At 55.2% G+C, this 20,026-nt stretch overlaps 2 long non-coding RNA genes across 4 annotated transcripts; one reads left to right on the forward strand and one right to left on the reverse strand.

Moving 5' to 3' along the window:
- Positions 1 to 3,484: 3,484 nt before the first annotated feature.
- LOC110126150 (uncharacterized) lies at positions 3,485 to 13,521 on the reverse strand. 3 transcript variants are annotated; one of them, XR_011482788.1, is made up of 3 exons: positions 13,458 to 13,521; positions 12,255 to 12,470; positions 3,485 to 3,798 (listed from the first exon to the last, which is right to left on the reverse strand). It is a non-coding gene; the product is annotated as an uncharacterized lncRNA (long non-coding RNA). The 3 variants fall into 3 exon arrangements; XR_002310331.2 differs by lacking the exon at positions 13,458 to 13,521 and adding an exon at positions 13,001 to 13,117; XR_011482787.1 differs by lacking the exon at positions 13,458 to 13,521 and having other exon boundaries at positions 12,255 to 13,117.
- A 1,601-nt stretch (positions 13,522 to 15,122) lies between these two features.
- Positions 15,123 to 16,868, forward strand: LOC139030457 (uncharacterized). Its single transcript, XR_011482829.1, has 2 exons — positions 15,123 to 15,152; positions 16,400 to 16,868. It is a non-coding gene; the product is annotated as an uncharacterized lncRNA (long non-coding RNA).
- The last annotated feature ends 3,158 nt before the right edge of the window (positions 16,869 to 20,026 follow it).

Raw genomic sequence — 20,026 nt, forward strand, 5'->3', positions numbered from 1 at the left:
AATTAACAAACTAAGATTCAAGTCAACACATCTCCAAGGTCCAATCCAACTCCAAAGTTAATCATCCCAAACAGAATGACAGAAACCACGTGGTTAGGGGCCTAGAAGCCCTGAAGAGTCGAGGCTTCTAACTGGGTTTCCTCACGTCCCCTGATTCTGCTCCATGCCTGCACTGGGGACACATCCAGCTCACGGGGCCACACCATCCCCAGGTGGTCCATTTGTGGAATTTGCTGTGAACCTTGTAGTGTACCTTCAGGTGTGTTTTGACCAAATGGCACCAACAGGTTGGATAAGAAGCTTACTGTATTTCTGCCCTAGGAATCCCTGCAACCCTGAATTCCTCGGAGAAGGAGGTAATTACTCTGAGTCTGCTGAGGCAAACAGTATTTGTGTCTTCTGTGTAGGTGCACACATTGTTGGAGGAGGAATATCTACAATGTCCTTGTATTTGAAGCCATGGGTGAACAGATGTGAACAAGCAGGAGGCAGCTTTGAGCCCCACTCGGCATCTTGATGATATGACGTCCAGCTTTTCATCTCATGGCTCCTGGGTAGCTGTCCAGGAACTACTGCCGACTCTTTTAGTTGGACACCTGGGAGGTGTCTGGGCCAGGCCACTGAGACAAGGGGACTGGGCTTGACCAGACCAGAACCAGACTCACCGAAGACAGAGCAGCCCCAGCCCTCGGCAGGGACCCCAGGGAAGGGGTTAAGGTTTGGGTTAGGGTGGCAAGCATCAGGCAAGATCAGTACCAGATGCTGGAGGTTAGAAAGAACACCAGGCATCCACCAGTCTTTACAACAGCTTCTGGAAGCCACAGCTCATGTGAACATCGCACGTTCTATGCAGATCATGGAGGGGAGCAGTCAGAGTTGTCACAGAGTGACACTGCAGCCCTAAATAGCAACACAGAACCCAGGAGATGGTGAGCAATGCTTGACTGTTTCTCTAGGAAAATCATCTCCCACCTTTTTAGGAACTGCTTTATCAACTAAGCACAAAGGAAAGGCTACTTTCAGACATGTGTGGAAGCTCCTAGAGGATGCGCTCCAGGCACCTGAGAGCATGAACCATGGAAGAGGAAGCCTGGGGCTAGGAATGGGCTACCCAGCTCTGGCAGGAGGCCAAGGGCTCTGTGGACCATGGGAGACGATGTCCTGGGCGACAGATTTCCAGTGGCCAGGTTCATGTGTGAGAGCAGAATGCTTGGTTGGACATCCCCCAGGAAAACATGGAACCAGCAAAAAGTCTGGTGCGTCTCACTGTCTGGGGACCCAGGCCCATCCCCTGTGGTTTCACTGTCCTAAGCACTTGGGCCTCCTTTGTGGTCTGAAATGGTTGCTTCAGACCCTGCTGCCAATCCCACTGCCCTTCCCACCCACTCAGCAGTACACCTGGTGCCAGAGACCCTGGAGATTTACCCACATGCCAGTGACTGCTACAAAAGATGTCTTGAGAAAACTGGAGGAAGTGGGATGTTGAAGGTGATGGTTATCTCAGCTGGGTATGAAAGTGATGTTGGGTGATGTTGAGAAAAAGCCCATGTCTCTAAGAGGCAGGAACTCAGGTATTGACAGATGAAACAATGTGATGACTGAGATTTGTTTCAAATTCCAAGTATGTTTATTTGTATTATGTAAACTTGTTCAGTTTAAAAGTGAGTCTTAAAAAGTTAAAGGATGTCTCTTGTCTAGAAGAAGAGGAGGATGGCAATGCCAGGGGTGACAACTGTGCTGCCTGTCCTGGTGTCCCTGGCCAGGCATCCCTGCAGCCTCCACATGGACGTGCTCACAGTGTGGGGAACTGAGGGTTCAAAACCCTGAGCCTTCACCTTCGACAGTAACACGTCAGCAGATTGCTGACATCTTAAAAGTTAAATCTTAAAAATCTTAAATTGACAGTGAATTGACAAAAAATTGATTTTTTTTTAATTGGAGGTAAAATGAAAAGGAAGTTTAAAGAAATGAAACAGGGGTCTTTAGTGAGCAAGAGTAAGGGGAGTGACCATTGTACTGTTTTGCTGGGGCTATTGTCACTCTAAGTATAAAAATGCATCTAAATGTAAAAGAATGTGTCACTTTAATTAAAAACTAAAGAAAGCAATGCACTGATTTTTAAAGACTAGTCTAAAGCAAGGGGACCTTACCGTGTGTATGAGGAAGAGAAAAGAACAAAATGCAGGGGTGCACATAAGCACCCCAACACCAGCACCCAGTCCTTCCCCCTCCAGGCACGGGCTCCACAGACTGACCCACTCTCCCTGAGCCCTTGCTGACCTTGAGGCCAGGGGAACAAGGTGCCCTCAAGAGGGGTCCTGGATTTCCAGGCCTGCCCTTTAACATCTGCCCAGCGTCCCTGCCTCAAGAGGGGCCTGTGCCTGCTTCTCCATACAGACCCGCCTGCTGGGCAGTGTCCAGCCACCCGTACTGAGCAGTCCCCACCATGTGGAAGGAAACAGAAGGATGAATGTTTTAACCCCTAAATGGTTAGGATCTCAAAAATAGGATCTGGTGAAAGATTAAACTAAATTGCAGACCTAATTGCCTTCACTTAAAATAATATTAAAGCAAATGTGATGCTGTGTTTAACTTGGAGGCACAGTGCCTCCGGCAGGATCGTTATGCTCTGGCTTCTCACAGGGGGAGGAGGTAGGTCTGCTCTACAGACCGCTTGTGCAAAATACGTGAAATGGAGTCCTCGATATCTGTTAAGCTAAAGAAGTACTATTAAATGAAGCAAACGGCCACTGTGGGGAATTCTTCACCCCCAAACAAACAATCCCTACCAGTGAAAGAGCCTCGGGGTTGGTCGGGGAGCAAATGTCATGTGGGCCCCGAAGCACGCCCAGCCTGGTGCCGCTGCGGGGCCCAGAGGCCTGGGTGCGAGGGCGGGAACTGTGACTCAGGGCCTCCAGCTCCCGGGCCCATGTCCAGGGGCACAGGCCCACGGGGGCCGAGGTGGGCCGCAGGGGCCACGGGCACCGTGCTGACCATGAAGGCCAGAGTCTCCCTCTGGGCACAGGGCTCAGAGGTCAAGATGGGGACACCTTCTGGAAGAATCCAAGGGGCCATAGAGCAGTTGCCATGGCCAAGCAGGCCTTTGGAAGGAGCTGTGTGCAAAGGTGCAAAAACAGAGTGAGGAGCCTGGTTCTGAACCGCCTTCCCCCGCAGTCTGCAGTGTCTGAGTTCACTCCCAAAGTGACCTCCCTCAGAGCGGCAAAAACAGCTGTTCACAGGGCGAGGGCAGACCCCCACCCAGCCCTGCCCGGCCGCCCACAATGAGGCCAAGGGGTCTCGGTCTCCCGGGGCTGCCCGGGGGCAGGGCGGGGGCCGGACAAAGGGGCACCACACACGGGTACCCAGTCCGCCAGGTGGAAGCTGCTCATTTTCAGTCATCCCAAGTTAACTGGAAGAAAGAAAAGTGAGAGAGACAGAGAGGGAGGCAGGGAGAAGGTGAAAAAACATGTTCATAAATCTGGGATCTGGTTTTATTGTTTTTATTGGTGCTTCTACTTCAGATTTTCAGTTTGGAAAAATACTCTCTTACGCATTCCAGGCACCTCAGTGCTGGCTGAGAGATGATGATAAATGCAAAAAGCTTTTTAAAAAAGGAAAGTCCTGCTCAGATCCAGGAGAACAAATCCCAGTCAACTTGCCTTGGGCACTTCGTCACATTGACACTGAAAGGTTTACTTGAGCGTCTCCACTGTCTCATCCTGCTCCTCTTCGGCGGGTGAGACCCGCCAAGGGAAGCCACCCTACGCTTCTGGTCTCGCCAGCGTGTCCGGGGCGGGCCTGTGGGAAACCCTTGGCTGAGGCTCCAGTGGGGAGCTTCCTCCACGTGGAACAATTTAGGGGAAAGGTTTCAAATGAGCGGTAGTGAAAAAGCACATGCCTACGACAGACTGGGGCTGGCCCTGGCAGGTGGGGAGGAACACGTGGGGTGCACGTCAGGCGAGGGAGGGAGAGAGGTCCCAAGAACACAGAGCTCCTTGTTTGGGGCTGATCTGAGGATCGGGCCTAAACTGGGAGGCCTTTCACATGCAGCTGTGGTTTGCCATGAAAAGACTCTTGGCGGAGCTGTGTGAGTCTGTGTGTATGGTGGGTGTGCGTGGCTCACGGATGCCAAGCTTGAATAGGTGGATTTTAATTTGCTCCAGCTGTGCTGGCCGGCCCACTCCCCCACCAGCACGGATGGCAAATACAGTGATGGGGGAGTGGAATCCCTTTGAAGCAGCTGCAAGTCATTCGCTCACATAAACCGAAATGAGAAGAGGGTGAAAAACCCAAGTCTGCAACTCTGCCTTCTCCCCCATCTGTGCTCAACGACTCAGGGAGATAGCCGTCCAAACAGAGCCACCCCCGGGGCCAGCCACTGCCAGGAGGGAAGAAAGGCGATCACTCTAAGCCCAGGTATTTGGTGAGCCGGAGGCCAGCCTTGGGGACGCAGGCGCCAGTGACACCTCCAGCTGGCGGCCGCTCTTGGCAGCCACGTCCCCACCAGCACATCCTGGTGCATCGTCAGGCCTGGACGTTGTGGAGGGGGTCAGGTCACCAAGGGGCCCAGCCCCCAATGCCAGCAGGATGGGACTCCCCACATGGACTACTGGGGACCCTGCCCGCCCCCGTGATTGCCCAGGGCAGATCCTCCCAGGACTGCCAGGCACCCAACAGAGAGTGGGGGCAGGCGGGGCCCAGAACGTCCAGGGAAAGTGATCGCCAAGGGCTCTCAGGCCAGCCTGGGGCAGAGGAGTTGGCACCCATGCACCCAGTCTGCCCAGGCTCCCCATCCACATCCCAAGTTGGCCAACTCCAGCTCTGCAGGACCCCTAGGAGGCCCAGGCCTGAGGACACTGGTCCACACATCTGGCCACATGCTCCCCTGCTGGCCTGAATGCTTACTCCGGGGGCGGTGAGGCCCAGTCTTGCAGGACAGGGCTTTGAAGGATGTTGAGGAGTTTTCCTGGGAGAAGCATTCCCCATGTGCTGTGTAAAAGCAACAAGTGGTCAAGCATCTGGCTTCTAAAAATCACGAGACTCTCCATGGTGGAAGAGCAGGTGTGTGAATATGGGCAAAAGTGGGATGGGAATGCAGCCCGGGAAGAGGGGTCCAGCCTCTTCCTGGCCCGTGCACACCTGGGCCACACTGGGGTTGGTCTCTGGAGGCTGGGAGAATGGTCTGGGGGCAGGCGTGCAGGGCACTTCCCAGGTCTGGCAAGGCTGCTGGCATCTGCTCATGGGGTCTAGGGGGGTTACAGCTCTGGGTGAGGGTCCCGGCTGCTCAGTGCCTGGGGGCAGCCCTGGAACTTGGCGCAGAGTCACCCTTGAGACCGTTTGGTGACTGTCTTTAATCTCTTTCTGCTGAAAACTGTTACAGTGATTTAGCTTCCGAGACTTAGCCATGGGCCACCAGGCGGGCTGGGGGAGGAGCAGGCTGGGCGCAGGGGCTGCAGTCACTCCGCTCACTGACATGGACTGAGGACGCTGCAAGTGCTCAAGGCACACCGGCCGAAAGGAAAAGACGGATACTCACACAGTGCCATGGCTGAGGGTGGACTTGAGCCAAGGGCCTGGGACGGGATGACCAGGGAGAAAACAGGAACTGACAGAAAGGGGGGGCCAGACCCCTCTAGCTTGGGATGGACTTGTGCCGGCTGGTGGGCTGGGACACAAGAGGGGTCGGGGTGTGGAGGTAGGACAGTTGCCCCTCTGCAGCAGAGGGCACAGGACAGACCCCGCACCCAGAGGACATGCTTTCAGGTGGGGGTTCCTGGGAGGGAGGCCCGGGGTGGGATGCGTCAGGATGAGCGAGGCCCTGGATCCAAGGCCATGGCTCCCTAGACGGCTGCTCCCTGAGCTGCATCATGCTCGGTGCTAAACTCCCTGCTCCAACAGCCCTCAAGAGCCCTCTGCAGTTCTTGCCACCTTCTCTCGGGTGTGCAGGGGGCAGGTGAGAGTCAGAGTTAGGCTATCACAAGGGCAGATGGACGCCGACTCCATCCCTCTTCCAGGGCCTGCCCCTTGAAGTTTCCAAGTAAGCCCCAGGAATGCAGCCAATTAGAGACCTATTTGGGTAAATAGGATTCTATTCTAAAAATGCAAATTGTGTGGACTATTAAAAGGCCATCAGTCATTCACGCATTAGTGTGAATAAGGCCAGGGAATTACAATGCTGGTCTGAGCTCTTGGAGTGGGCTCTGCTGAAGAGGTCAGGCATGGAGTTTAGAGCTGGACCCCCCCATCCCCTGCCCACTACTTCAGGGGGGCACCCAAGTAGCTGTCGGTGCAGCCCGAGAAGGGGCAGCAAGGAAAGTTTGGAACCAAGAAGCTTTAGTTGGAGAACTTCCTGTCCTCTTTCACAAAGCGTTCCCCAGCCACAGTCCCAGCTCCTCCGCAGAAACAGCTTTGTACACAAACCAGACAGATGGAGCCAAGAGCCTGGGAGTCCCAGTTCTGGGGGCTGCCCCAGCTCCAGCCCCCTACTAACCCAGCCCTCCTGGTCAGAGCAAGGACCAGTGCTTGCTCTGGATGACCCCTTTGCAGTCCAAGTCCTGCCTCAAAGTTTCCAAAGGACTTCTGTATTTTGGACAATGTCAGTTTCTTTCAAATAACTCATATTATAACACACACCGGAAAACATACTACCGGAAAAGGCAAGCAGAACTATGAAATTTTGACATCTGAGAAAACTTGCAAAACATTACATTTATGTCTTCTCAAAACAGTAAATATGTCAACAACAACAAAGTCAAGAACAAATGCTTTTTTTACACAGGTTACTTCCCCTCATCTAAAAATTTGTTTCAAAAGACACATAAAACTTACCACCACCTCCATTTTTGGAGCACAGTTTGGTGGAATTAAGTACTTTCATGTTTCTGTGCAGCCAGCACCACCTTTTGTCCCCACGACTCTTTTCATCTCGTAAAACTGAAACTGCACCCACCAAACACTCACTCCCACCCCACCCCCAGCCCTGTGCCACCATTCTACTAAGACTGGACAACTCTAAGTGCCTCATACAGGTGGAATCATGCAGCATCTGTGCTTTCGTGGCTGGCTTACTTCATAGAACACAATGTCCCCCAGGTTCACCCTTGCTGTGGCCTGAGTCAGAATTTCCTCCTCCTTTTTTTAATATTTACTTTCATTTGTTCGTTTGGCTGTGCTGGTCTTTAGTTTCGGCGTGAGAACTTTTAGTCGCGCACCTGGGATCTAGTTCCCTGACCAGGGATTGAACCCAGGCTCTGCATTGGGAACATGGAGTCTTAGTGCCTGGTCCACCAGGAAAATCCCTTTCCACCTCGTTTTAGGTTGAATAATATTCCACTGTGTCTGTCACCATATTTTGTTTATCTGCTCACCTGTCGATGGACACTTGGTTTGCTTCCACGAGTGAGTAATGCTGTTGTGAGTAATGCCGCTATGAACACGGGTGTACAATATATGCTCAAGACCCTGCTTTCAATTCTTCTGAGTATAACCCAGAAGTGGGATTTCTGGGGGTTATTCTACATTTAATTTTTTGAGGAACTGCCATTCTGTCTGCACAGCAGCCACACCATTTTACACTTCCACCAACAGCACACAAGGTTCCATCTCTCCACACCCCTGCCCGCACTGGTTTCTGGCTCTGGGATAATAGCCATTCTAACGGGTGTGAAGTAGTGTCTCATCCTAATGAGAGATGGTGAGCATCTTTTCATGTGCTTATTGCCAGTTGTGTGACTTCCTTGGAGAAGCGTCTATTCAGGTCCTTTGTCCACTTTTGAATCCAGTTGCTTGTTTTTTGTCGGTGAGTTTTAGGAGTTCTCTCTATGTCCTGAATACTAATCCTTTTTCAGATGTATGATTTTCAAATATTTTCTCCCATTCAGTGGATTGTCTTTTTATTCTGTTAATATTCTTTTGATGCACAATTTTTTTTTAATTTTCTTGAAGTTCAATTTGTCCATTTTGCTGTGTTGCCTGTGCCTTTGGTGTCATATCCAAGAAATTACAGCCAAACCCAATGTCATGACGTTTTTGTCTTGTTTTCTTCCAAGATTTTCGCAATTTTAGGTCTGATTGTTTTCTGTTAATTTCTGTATATGGTGTGAGGTAAGGGTTCAACTTCATTCTTTTGCATGTGGATGTCCAGTTTTCCCAGCACCACTTGTTGAAAAGACTGTCCTCCCCAAGGAATGGCCTCAGCTTCCTTGAGAACCATGTGACCTCACACATGAGGGTTTATTTCTGGGCTCTCCGTTCTGTCCTCGGGTCGTCATGGGTGGCTTTGTGCCAGGACCACTCTGTTTTGACAACTGTAGCTTCAGGGTGCATTTGGGAATCAGGAAGTTAGTCATTTTTAAAGCTATGTGGGACTGTTGTGCCAGAAACTGAGGTGTGACCTTGGCGTGCCAGTTAAGTCCATCTCCTGAGGGAACAGAACTGGGGAGCATATTGAGCGCAGTGCCCAGAGTCGGGCAGTCCTCCAGGTGGGCTGGGAAAGGCATGTGGAGAAGCTGCCTCAAGGGCAGTGTGGTGACGGGGCTGCAGGGGTCGCTGGGCCTCTGGTCTGCTGGTGAAAGAAGCCCCCCAGAGCTCTGACCAGAGCCTCTTGGCCCCACTCCAAGGGCCAGCACTGCCCCCGTGGCACTGACACTGGCTCCAAGCGTGGCTCTGATTTTCCTGAGCGGTGGGAGAACAGGCAGGCAGGTGGGCCCCTGCCAAGGTCTTGACCGCCCCTAGGGGTGGCCCGTTACCAGGCTCCCATTCTTCTCCCGCAGGGCCTCCAGGCCCCACCCCAGGAGCCTGTGAGAAATTCAGGGTTGTTCCCACTTCTCTGTTGTCAGGGTCAGACTTCTTAACAGGCTCCCACCATGGCGTTCATGAAGCTTAACTTTGCTCCGAGATGCCATGAAATTTCCCTTTCCTACATCTGTAGAAAATTAATGTAAAGATCACATGTGTTCAGGACACGCATTGGCCACAAAACACCCGCAGCTGAGATCACACTCGCCCCAGAACTGAGGCGCGGGACAAGACGGCTCAGGAGCACTGCCCAAGCCCTCAGCACGCATGACGCCGTCTGTGTCAAGTGTCTCTTCCCTTCGGATGGTCCACAGCATCTGGCCAGTCGGTGCCACTGCCAGATGCAGCTGCCCCACGCACGCTTCACGCACCAGCTTTGTTCTGGCAAAGCATCACCTTTTCCAGCAAAACAAGGCCAGTCTTTCTTCAGTCTCCACTGTTAAAGCCAGAGGCCCATCCCAGCGGAAGCACCCACGGAGTGTCTGCAGGGCACGTGCATCCACCTGCGTGGCCAGACGGTCCGACGGGTGGCCAGGCTCTGTGTCCACGGGAGGCTTGCAACTGTTTTCTCAAACCTTTGTCCTCTGAGGTCCACGTCTCCGGCCCCAGGGAATCCTGGGGTGAATGCCCACTGGCCCCAGTCCGAAAAGCCCTGACCCTCAAAGCCCTCGGGTTCAGGAAGCATTGGTCAGGCTCCAGTTCTGCCAAGGCGAGCATTTGCCTGTGGAGCGAATTCTCCTCTGGCCTCAGTGCTCCAGACGCGGCTGCTCTCGGAGGCCCAGGGCAGCTGCCAGTGGGGCCTGGGAGGGAAAGAGCATTCCAGGCTGGTGTGCAGAGGCCTGGACTCCGCGCCCCGGCAGCCCCTCCCCAACCCAGGACAGGCCTGGCGGCCACCAACCTTCTCTCTGTCTCCCTGGCCTGCCCGCCTCCCTCTTCACATCTTAGGTACACTCAGGGGTCCTGCTGGAGGGAGGCGAGCTCTGACTTTCGGCCGCCCTGTGGCTCTTGGATGCGGCAGGCTTGAAATTAGTTCACGACGATCCAGACACACATGGCAGCTCGGAAACCGCACAGCAGCCCCGCCGGTGGAGGAGCCCCGTCGCCAGGCAGCCAGACTGAAATTTATGACAGCGACCTGGGCCTCGTCAGGCCAGTGACAGGGCGTCCGCAGAACCGCTGCTTAGTCACCCATTCTCTTGGCAAGACGGGCAGATGAGGAAACACGGGAAAGGTCAGACAGTAGGAGTTTGTCTAGACGCTCTATTTTGGATTCTCCGCGCCGCGTGTCCTGTAGCAACCTTTGCAAACACCGTCTTTCAGCGACATCTTGAATGCATTGTTCTCCTGCGACAGGGCCCCTCTGTCTGCACGCCAACCTGCCCGCCCCGCTCTCGACCGCAGGCTGCCTGGGCTTCAGTTTAGAAGCTGGAGGGAGACCCTTGGGAGGCCCCTCTCCCGCCTGGCTCCCTCCCGGAAAAGACGCACCACTTGGGAGGAGGCCAGGCCCTCCAGAAGCATGTCCAAGGCTCCTAGGCAAACACGCCAAGAAGCAGGAGCGGCTGTTCTCCCTCCAGGCCTAATGGAAGGCTGTTTCTGGCCCCTCCTTAGTCATCTCTCAGATTCAGAGCAGAACTTCTGAGAGCTGAGGACAAGAAATCTCACATGGAACCAGGCCTCTAACTGCCCGAGCCCCGTCCTGAGCCAAGGACAGGGGGAAAGTGAAGAGGATTCCAGAAAAACAGGCAGGTGTGGGCTGCACCCGCCTGCTCCGTCCCCAGCCCATGCTCTGGGAGGCCTGACCACACCCTGCCCCACGGCCCTTGACCCCTTGGACACAGGCACCTCTGCACACCGGTGTCTGGAGGCTGCAGGTCAGGGTGCTACCCAGCACGCTCGAGAGCACGACGCACACTGCAGAGTCAGCCTGAGGGCCATGGAGCAAGGGTCAGAGATGCTGCTCTGGAGCATCAGAGCCAGGCGATGAGAGAGAACCATCCCACAGGCTGCCACTGGCGCTGTCGCCGCCTCGTTCCTGTCTCTCCGCTGCCTCTCGAAGCCTTGCTCAGGGCAGCAGGGAGGCCTGGCATAGCCACACCCGCCCGCTGAGAGCCGAGGGCAGGACTGTGGTTGAGGCATGAGCAAGCCAGGCACCAGCACCCGTGCCCCGCGCCTCCCTGGGCTTCCTCTCCAGGCTCCTCCCATGAGCCCCGCGGGGCTGGTGCAAGCCGGTTGCTTTCACTCCTCAGAGCCCTGGCTTCCTGATCACGTGAACCAGGCTGCTCTCTGGAGGTTCCCCAAATGGCCAGGCTGCAATCTTTCTTCCAGACAGCTCCCCAGACATCTCCAGGCGGGGCTGCAATGCATCCTTCTTACTTTGGAAACCTCAGAGCAGGGCCCCAATCCACCTGGCCACTGACTCACGGCCACCATGTCCTCCTTTTCAACTCCTGTGGGTCCAATGTCACGGGGCCACAGGACCTGGAGTTCAGGTTCTAAACAACTGCTCATAGCACTTGAGGCCGCCAAACAGGTCAACACCAAGCTCATCCCCTGTACCTGGCGGGATCTGTCCACCTCAGAAGGAGCAAACGCACAAGAGGCCTGTGATCTGGACACCGCAGACTGGACCATGAGACCAAGTTAGAACCAAAGTGGATTTGGGAGACCACCCCGCAGAGCAGGGGAAGGGTGTGGAGCTGAGCAGAGAGGTTTTTGGGTTTATTGAGTCAGTTACCACCACGGGAAGTGGAGCTTGACCCAAACAGTGGCTCAGGGAGATGATGCAGAAATACCATGAACTCAGAGTCCCTGACGGAGGGCCTGGGGTGTGCAAACTGCCTCGTGCACTGGTCACATCAGAGTCCCCCAGTGTCCACTCTTCTGCCCAAATAGGTTTCTCTCATTTGAGCATTTTGTACAGACCATGCAAATTCTGTTGACAACCATGGAATTCATGTCATAGACTGAATTAGACATAAATTGATAACTGCTGAAAAAATGTTAGGTACTGACTTTCAGCTTAAAACAGAGAGTAGAAGGTCTCAGTTGTTTGTCCTCACCAAAATTGCTTGGAAACAAGGAAAACAAGGACAAAATAGAAACATTGTGTTTGACCAAACTGCAGGCACTGGGAATCTTAAACCTTCCGCATGGGGAGACACCACCGTTCAGAGATTGTACCAGGATTGCAAACAGGCTCAGAAGAGACCTGGGGCAGGATTACTCAGGTAGAGAATGCAGGACACTGAATTCTGCACGTAGGTAGATACCCTGACATCAAAGCTCGTGATCCTGGGATGGAAAATGGGACCAGGGCCACGGGCTGGCTAAGGGACCATCCCTAACCATATTTAATGCCAGGGGACGGGGATGCAGGGCTGACAAGGAAACCCATGCAGGGGGCTGTCGGTGAGGTGAGCAGGGAGGAGCCCACACAGTGATTCCCCTGCAGGACTAACCTCTGTTGGCGGCAGGCAGAGGTCCAGGTACAGCCAGGTGAGTGGTCCCGCCAGGTGCGCAGATCTGTGAGGCTCTGCTGAGAGCCAGGCTACGCCATCAGTCCTAGGGCACTGCTCTGACCCCCTCCCGCCCGGACCTCTTGCAAATGGACAGTCTGCAGAGAACTCACCATGTTCAGTGAGGACTAATGATCCAAAAGGATTCATTCAAAGATACTGCAGGAAGCAAGGAAAAGGGATGAAAAAACAAACGGCAAGGAACACGTACCATCAAAGAATACCCAGGGTGGATGAAATCATGTTGACTTAGTGAGATAAACTCAATGAGGGCCACACTCAACTTTCAATAAGAGCTCAAGCAGAGATACAAGAGCTCGTGGAGAACTGCTGAGACACTGAAGGAAAGGAAAAATTAAGTAGCAGAATTTAGGAAAGATATGGAAAAGGAAAATAAAACTGTCACAGGGTTAGAACCCAGAGAAGCTGAAAATAGGAAACTAGGCTGATGAAAACATGGAAAAGTCAGCAAAACAAACCCGCCTTGAACAGAGGAGATGAGAAAATCAGAGAGAAAATATGGAAATAGAAGACAAACCCTAAAGAACAGTGAACAGAACCTGTCTTATCTGTAATGTCCCAGTCCCTCTGAGGCGCCCATGACCCCTGACCCACCGCTAGGGGCTCCTCTGGCTGCTTCCCAGGTTTGTGGCCTGGCTCAGGGAGGAGTCGGAAGGGGACTCAGTCACCTGCTCAGGGTGGAAATGAGACCCACTTCCAACTGTGTTTGCAGTGAAGCAGAGCATCTACGAGCCAGCCACGGAGGGACAGAGAAGCACCATGGGGACACCCCAGATACCTCACTGACCCCCACTGTACCCCCATACCCCAGTACCCATGACACCCTGCACCCCAATGCACCCCACTGGGCCCCACTATACCCACTGCACCTCCAAAGCATCCACTGCACCCCACAGCACCCTGTCCCCAACTGCGCTCCCACTGAACTCGACTGGACCACCTCTTTGGGAGGTCACAGCCATGACCCCACGGGACTCTGGCATCCTCCTGCCTTTGATGGACAAGCACCCCCAGAACCGGCTTCACCCTGCCCACATCCCATGTGATGCCCATGTCCATCCCATCCTGGTAAATCCAGGACTGAAGCCTATCTCTACACTCAGTTGTTAAAGGCCCTGGACTAACCCAGCTCTGAAATTTGTTTGTTGAAGGTCAGGACAGAGGGAGACGGTCCGACTTTATGACGTCACAGCATGGGGGCGGGGTCACAGTCTGGGGGCGGGGTCACAGCCTGGGGGCGGGTTTGCTGCCCCCTGCAGTCCCGGTGCTGTTCTGAGCAGACCCGTGCTGACAGGTGCAAGGGCCACTCCAGGTGGCCAGGCTCCGAGGCAGGTCCTCGTTCAGCCAACACCTTCCCTGGGCCCGAGGGGTGGAAGCCCTGTGACACCTCCCCTGGCAGGTCCCCGTGCTCCACGTCCACAGGGCCCACCTGCCTGTCCTCATCCTCGGCCAAACTGAGGACCCAGGCCCCACGACAGAGCTGGGCATCTGTTGAGCGACCCAGGTTCTCATCTCAAAACATTTCAAGAGAAACCGGCCTGGGTGGCGGAGGATGTACAGCAAGAGAAGCCAGGGTGGCTGATCACCACCCCCCCCAGGGCCCTCCCTCATCCCTGAGCCCCTCGGGCGGGCACGAGGTCAGCTCCAGGCAAGCCCGCCAGCAGCCCCCGAGGCCCCGCCCTGCAGCCACACAAAGGCAGCTCTGTGCGCCCCGCTGGCATGGGGGGTCAGCCTGGCAGCTGGGTTCCAGGAGGCTGCCCCTGCCCCACAGATGCCCTCTGAGAGGTCTGGGATGGAGCGGGCCTGGGTGGGGCCTGCCTCGCCTTGGAGGCCCTGCCTGCCCCACACTCTGCAGGGCCCAGCTGGGTGGCTTCCGTCGAGTCAATGGTTCCAGTGGCCCTGGCCGCCCCCAGAGCATGAGACCCTGCATGCTTGCCCGCATTCACGCCCCCTCAGGTACGTCTGCCAGGAGAAGTGAGGCGCCCCCAGCCTGTTGACTCTGAAAGGGAGCACTGAGGGGCTGGGGCCCCTTGAGACCAGGATGGGCAGGTGGGAACCAGCCCGGGACGGGACTCAGCCCTCAGACGTGTAACCAGGGCACAGAAGTGCTGGGGAGCCCGCACCTGGCGGGGAACAAGGGAGGTGGGAGGCACATCTGAGCGGTGCCGGCGGGGCCTCGAGTGAGCTGTCCAATTACTGTCCGTGTGGGAGGCAGGTGTCGTAATGGAACCTCGCAGGCGCACTCAGCCGCTAATTAGCCGTTACCTTGGGCAACTTCCCCAGGCCTCAGTTCCCCACTAAGGGGGTGGGTGATGGGGTGGTCGGCTCAGAGCAGCCAGGTGTGGCGGTTGGGGGCTAGCCCCTGGGACCCTGGGCCCAGGAGGACGGGGACATGCTGATGGACACATGCACGCAGCCGCCGGACACATCTCACAGAGCTGCTCGTGCAAATGGTGGCCCCAAGCCAGCCGCTGGGGGCCAGTGAGGCCTGCAGACCCCTGGCCAGACTCAGACCTGAGGCCCCAGAAGCTGTGTTCAGACAGGACCCAGTGCTCCCAGCTCCAGACTCACCTGCCTGTCCCGCCCACAGACCCCAATATACCTTTGTGGGGGCCTTGACACCCCTTCTTTGCCTCAAGTTTGTCCTCGAAGAAACACGGCCTCGGGCTGCCAGAATTGGTGCCCCAGACCCTCAGCGGACAGCAGGCTGGGATGGGGGTGGGGGGGTCACGTCACCTGCTGTCCTGGCCCCAGTGCCCCAGTGCCATGTGTGCGGAGCCTGCCCTGCTCCCAAGGTGTCCTTCGGAATTGATGTTTGGGGTCCGGCACAGCCCGTGGACGTGGCATCCCAGGGCATCAAGGTCAGGGTGGACAGGGCTGGGGGCCTTGTGTGCAGTGTGTACTCCACGTCCAGAGCCCGGGAGGACAGCCCTCAGGAATGCACCCCACACCCACCATGTCCTCTCATGGAGCAGGGGGGCCTCCTTGTTCACAGGTGTGAAGCTTCCAGGGGCAGATTGGCCAGGGCAGTGATCCCGGGTTCTCCCAGGAAGAGTCCTGCTCCATCATCAGTGAGTGGACTGTGCACCCGGCCCTCCCTGCCTCCCTGCCCCACCTCAGGCCAGCATCCAGGGTCCAGTGAGGACCAGCGAGGCCTGGCTTCCTAAGATGGGAAAACATGTATGGACAACATGTCCACAGCATGATGGACTAAACACTAGTAACCACATGGCCACCCATGAACTTGACATTCTTCCTATGGAACATCAGGTAACTCACTCACGGCCATTGCTCCAGCCCCAGAACCTGCCTCGGATGCCACCATTACCTCTTGCAGAGCCAAGGCCACCCAGGTGGGCCCTGTCCACAGGCTTCCAGCTGCCCAGGGACAGATGGAGGGTTGTGAATTGAGCTACAAGCGTAGGGGTGGCCAGGGAACACGTGGTCCATACCCACCAGCAGGAGCAGGGCAGGGATCCCCAGAGGAGGGCAGTCCACTCATCTGCCGACCATTAGAGTCAGATTTTTAGAACTGGGACCCCGGCAAAGGTAATCAACTGCCCAGGCCGTCAGCGGCCAAGGCCAACAGTCACACAGGACAGCATGTTGTGGCCCCTTTTTACAGATGGGGAGACTGAGTCCCAGAGGAGCCCAGTGCCTGCTTGAAGCTGAGAAGAAAAGAGGGCTTTGTCAGATGTGAAAGGTCTGTGCTGTAACCCAGACCCAGCTCTCTTGTTCACGTTTCTTTGCTCTAAAAGCCACGCTGCTGAGAAAGGCGGCTGCTCTCTGGCCCCAGCGGCCACAACACCCACAGCTGCAAGTGGGGAGGAGAGCGTCTGGCCTCTTTAGGCCAGGGGTCAGGATGCAGATGGCCCTGGGAACTCGTGGTTCAGAGGCCTCCCTTCTCCACCCTGACCCCCAGGAGCGCCCCTGCCTACCAAGGATGCCAGAGAGTGGGTAGGATTTGCATAGTTTTGTGGATTTGTTTTTGTTTTTGTTTTTTAACCATTGAGCAGATTCTATGGTCAGACTGGAGGGTTCAAATCAGCAGAGTGAGACCAGCACAGTTCCTGGAATGTTCCCTCCGTGAATTCACCAGAAGGAACACCTAGAGATTCCATAGTCATGTCTATAATTGGCCAGGAAAATCAACCCCTGTAAAGCCAATGTTTTGTTTGAACTGTGCCTTATTCCATAAGAATTTCATTAAAGCAATTACACGTTAATCAGTGTGGCCAGGGTTATGGATGGCACCTCACCTCACAACAGACCCTGTGTACCACAGCAATTAGCAGGCAGCAAATGAGCAGGACATGGCCAACTGCAAGGCCTGCGTAATGTTTTCATTACAGGAGTTGCTAATAATCTATTAATCTCCCTCTAAACACCCAGCAACATGCACACATTCCTCACCTCCAAGTCGGTTCCGTGAAATGGCTTTAGGTAAACAAAATGGGATGCAGGAGGTGGCATGTCGGTGGATGATTTATGGTGTGAATTGAAAACCTTTGTGTGAATAAAGCCATAACTAACCCACAGGAGCAAATTGTCATATTATCAAACAGCTTCCCTCGAGGCGAGCCCTGTAGCACACACCCATGGCCCACACTGCCTGCTCAGATCCATTCCTGTGTCAGGAAGGTCCACGCTCCCAGGGATGTCCGCCCATCCAGGCCTGTCTTCCTTAAGAAGCCTTAGCCCTGAGTCCCAGCAGATAGGAGCTTGTCTCCTCAGCACCTGGATGACCCCCAACTGCAAGTGAAACCCCAGCTGGATGCCCACAAAGCTCAGGAAGACACACACGAGGGGTGCATTGTCCAACATCCTCGGGGGTGGGAAGTCCTGTGGTCAAACCCATCAACATCTCTGCAATGAAGCAGTTTTGTTACACACAGAACGTGAATAAAGACTCAACAGGCCACACTCATCTCTGGACGCTTGTCCCACCTGGACCAGTCACGGCCACTGACTTCTGGGCAAGGTCCCTGGGCCTCTGTGACAGGTGGGCTTTTGGGCCAGGAGCTGCCCCATCAGATGACAGCAAATTAAATCTCATCTGTGGGACAGCCCTCTTCCTCTGTGAGGCCTGGGGTCCAACACACTCTGGGGAAGGTCTTCTGGTCCTTGGTCTGCAGCAGCCTGTATTGTCTATATCCCAGCCTGGCCCTGGGTCTGTACAGAAGCCAGGACCCCAAGAGAATGGGCAGCCCAGCCCTAAAAGGTCCCAGCCACTCCAGGTGCTTCAGGGAATCCAAGGTGGTCCCTGAATGGTGAGAAACCCCCACCCTTCCCCTAACTCGGGTCACGGAGTGACCCCTCATGTCCTCGCTCGGTCCCAGGGTCCTGACCAGCTCACTGCAGGATGCTGAGTCCTCACATGTCCTCGGCTCATGTGGGCCAAGACGATTTCTGAGACGTCCCATTTTCAATTGACCCGTTGGCCTCAGGGAGAGTTGGCCAGCTGTCTGGTACGATGTCCCTCTCTTGGGACCTGGCTGTTGTTTTCCTTGTGATGACGCTGGGCTGATGGGTTTGGGGACAAGTTCTGGTCAGACTGTATCAAAGGTGAAGCTCCCTGGGTCACCTGCCTGTGGTGTTTGTCAGGTGTCTCTGGGAGCCGTGACCAGGTGGGAGGAACACTCTCTCTCCTGAGATGGGATGGGGAGAATCCACAGAAATTCTTTGGAATTCTTCTGCACAGGAGATGTGTCTGTTCTCTCCCTAAATTTAGTTTTTGGCTTAGTAATACGTTTTATAGAAAGTCATGTAGTCTTCATTAGAAACATAAAGGTAATTTATTTTTTTCTACCATAAAATACAGAAAAACAAGTTCTCCTTAGGTGTCCTAGTCACTGAAGTGGGGTCACTGGTCATCTCGTGCTCCGCCCCAGGCACCCTCGCCAGGACCCCCAGGACTCAGAGCCTGCGGAGTGGGGAGCCTGTCCTAGGTGACCTAGGGACGTAGGTGACCCTGGGGAGATGTGCCTTCACTTCCCATGGGGACAGGAGCTGCAACCTGTGCTGAGGCCACCCACTGAACACACCCTGAGGGACGGGGGCCCCACCAGGACCCAGATGTCAGAGGACAGGGCCCCCCCGGGCTCTGCCTGCTCCCTCAGGGCCTCTCCCCAGAAGCCCTGATGGGAGAGCCGCTCCAGGCCCCAGCAGGTCCAGGGTGGAGGGTGGGGGCCTGCTCACTCTAGGGCCTCAGCCCAGGGACACCCCGCATGCCCGCCTACAAGGGAGTTCCTGCTCAGATAAGCAGGCCCCAGGGCTGACCCAAGGAAGGCAAGCAAGCCTCCCCCATCCCTGCTCCCCACCCCCCAGCCTTCCCAGCCGGGAGACCCAGGCCCCAGGGACCCTCCAAGAGTCACCAGTGAGGTGGGCTCAAGCAAAGGGAGGGGCCTACCGGTGGTGCCTGGTGGACACTGGCCTCAGGCCCTCGGGCCCACGGAGCCCAGAGGGGGGTCACTCGGGTCAATGCTCAGCCTCCAGGGGTCCAGGAGCAGCTGTGGGCGGGAGCGAGCGGACACCATAATCTAATCTTTCCCTTCTGGCTGCAGCCGTCGCACGCTAAGAGCTGCTCTCTCTTAATTAAGCTCAGCTCCCAAATCCTTTTAACCACGCAACTTTAAAAGAAGAATGCATCTGTCCAAATTAGCCTTGTATCTACGAATAATAAGAGAGAAAGAGTGTGTTAATGAACTTACATGAGCTCCGAGGGCCCATCTGCAGGGGGTTTATTTGTTTCAAAGGAAACCAGCATCCATTACCCTGAGAGGAGCTCCGGGGCCACTGGGCACGCCTCCCACATCCTCACCAACTCTGCAGCTCAGACAGAGGTTCAGAGAGCTGGCCGCAGGCTATGGCAGCCTGGGTTCTAGGACGCCTGTCAGTATTCAGTTGCTCAGTCACGTCCAACTCTTTGTGAGCCCATGGACTGCAGCACACCAGGCTTCCCTGTCCTTCACTATCTCCCAGGGCTTGCTCAAACTCATATCCATCGAGTCGGTGATGCCATCCAACTTTCTCATCCTCTGTTGTCCCCTTCTCTTCCTGCTTTCAGTCTTTCCCAGCATCAGGGTCTTTTCCAAAGAGTTGGCTTTTCACATCAGGTGGCCTGAGTCTACCCTAAATAGTCTCCAGTATATTTCAAATGACATGAAGGTTTTTCTCCCAAAATGTGCTAAAGTCACAGGCAGACTCTGTCTAGAATAAGTGCCTTCTCAGCGCCTGCTGTCCCAGAAAAGTGGGGGCGCGAGGTCTGGTCCAGCGACAGAAAGGGGGTCAACCCTGAGAGAGCCAAGGGTTTCTATACATCACGGGGTTTGGGGGCTCCCCCGCACTGACCTGAGGTGTCGTGTTTCATGAACAAGGAGCGAGGGTCCAGGGATGATAAGCCACTTGCTCAAATGACCATCAGGGTTGCTACCAGGACAGGCCCTGTGACCCCTGACCCCTGACCCCAGGCCCTGGCCTGTCCTCTGTTCCACTCTGAGTTTATTAGACCACCGCCAGCAGAACAGAGGGGGCGGCCGCAGTCAGGTGTCTGGCGGCACAGAGCGGCACGGCTCGTACCAACTCCAGGTGTCGCCGGCCTTCCTGAGTAGGCACTTCAAGTGCGTGAGCGGGTGAGGAAGCCACACCCACAGAGCAGTGGGACCAAGGTCCCAACCAGGATCTCAGACGCGAGA

The sequence above is a fragment of the Odocoileus virginianus genome, chromosome 22, assembly GCF_023699985.2.
Source record: "Odocoileus virginianus isolate 20LAN1187 ecotype Illinois chromosome 22, Ovbor_1.2, whole genome shotgun sequence".
Taxonomy (NCBI): Eukaryota; Metazoa; Chordata; class Mammalia; order Artiodactyla; family Cervidae; genus Odocoileus; species Odocoileus virginianus.